This window comes from Bactrocera latifrons, unplaced genomic scaffold (assembly GCF_001853355.1).
Source record: "Bactrocera latifrons isolate USDA-ARS-PBARC rearing strain unplaced genomic scaffold, ASM185335v1 scaffold_30, whole genome shotgun sequence".
NCBI classification, from domain to species: Eukaryota; Metazoa; Arthropoda; class Insecta; order Diptera; family Tephritidae; genus Bactrocera; species Bactrocera latifrons.
Window position 1 is genome coordinate 161,660 of NW_017536630.1, and position 1,504 is coordinate 163,163.

Consider the following 1,504-nt stretch of genomic DNA (forward strand, 5'->3'; position numbering starts at 1 on the left):
GTTTTTTCTTGTTTTAAATATTACTTGGAATACGTAATACTACGTTCTACTACAATTTCGGCATGTCAACAAGTCCGCTCATAAGAAGATTAATGACTAAATTATGTGTTGCGGAACCGTTTACCATTGTTGAAGTGAAAGAAAATTTTGTAATTCATGCAAATATATTGTTGGTGGGTATATCAATCGAATATCCTATAGAGATGTTCGAGAGCTGATACTAGAAGCTGTGCATTTTTTAGACACAATTCTTTCAATCATAAAAGAAACAAGAAAGCTGTAGAATTGAAGAAAATATTTTGATTGGACCATTGAAATTTAAAGTATCGKGAATTGTTGTTGAAATGTTGATTTACGCTGCTGAAGTAACTATTTACAGTAGAGAACAATGGAAAGACGGGATAATCCGAGAGCCCTGTGACCACTGTGGACTTAATGCCGCAAAAATTGGGGGTAAAGCAGCTTTGCGGATGTCTAGGAGTTACACCAATGAATACAAACTCAATCTATTAGCACTTACTGATGTAAATAAATACACAGTACAACAGCTCATCAGGGGGGTGAGAAATTCCAAGTCAAGGTGATGGTACTAAGTCAGTATAGTAAAACCCTCAAAGGGTTTGGCGTTCGTATGTGTCAGTTTTTTCTTATGACCTTTTAAATTTTTCCCTTATTTCTTATAGTTTTCCATCTTAACTAATTAATTTTTTCCAATCAGGCGTACTAAATGGTCCAAAAATACGAAAGCTGATTAAAAGTGACGCATTCAAAAATATTTTGATTGATATATATTGAATGCATGGCAGGCAATCAAAGAAGGCTTATTGGGAAAGCATCGTTCTAACAACTACGATGTTTCTGTCGCAAGGATCTTAAGAGCATTCGTTTTAATTTTTTGTTTTAATATTTCACCGAATAGACCGCGTACAGCACGCAGACGTAGCTAAGAGTTAACACGAAAACAGTGGAGAGTCGATTCTGCCATTTCAACCAGAAAAMACAAGGCTATTTGATGTCTGAAATTAAAGCACGTGATCTCGACATTTGATTTCAAAAAGACGGCGTCACCCCCCACGCATCGCATCAATCAAAGAATTTATTGAGATAAGACGTCGGTGAGCAGATAATTTCACGTTTTGCGCCGGTCGATGGCCGGCCTTGTAGTAACACACCATTCGACTTTTTCCTGTGGGGATATGTAAAGTCTAAAGTCTTTTGGCATAGACTTTCCTGCCAAAATTTGAAATAAATGATATTCAAAAAATAAATGCTAAAGCACGTTCTTTCGAATCATAATAAACATTCTATACGGCTTGTTGTACCATGTTAGGTCCTAAGCAATCGAAAAAGTGCTGACAGGACGGTCGGACTCGACAGTTTCCATTATTTTATCGATTTTTTTACAATTGACCCTACAGAGCGTGGTACATCTTTGACATCAAAACTGCCTGAACAGAATGGATGAAACCAAAACTGGTGATTGGTTGTTACAGTATCACCACCA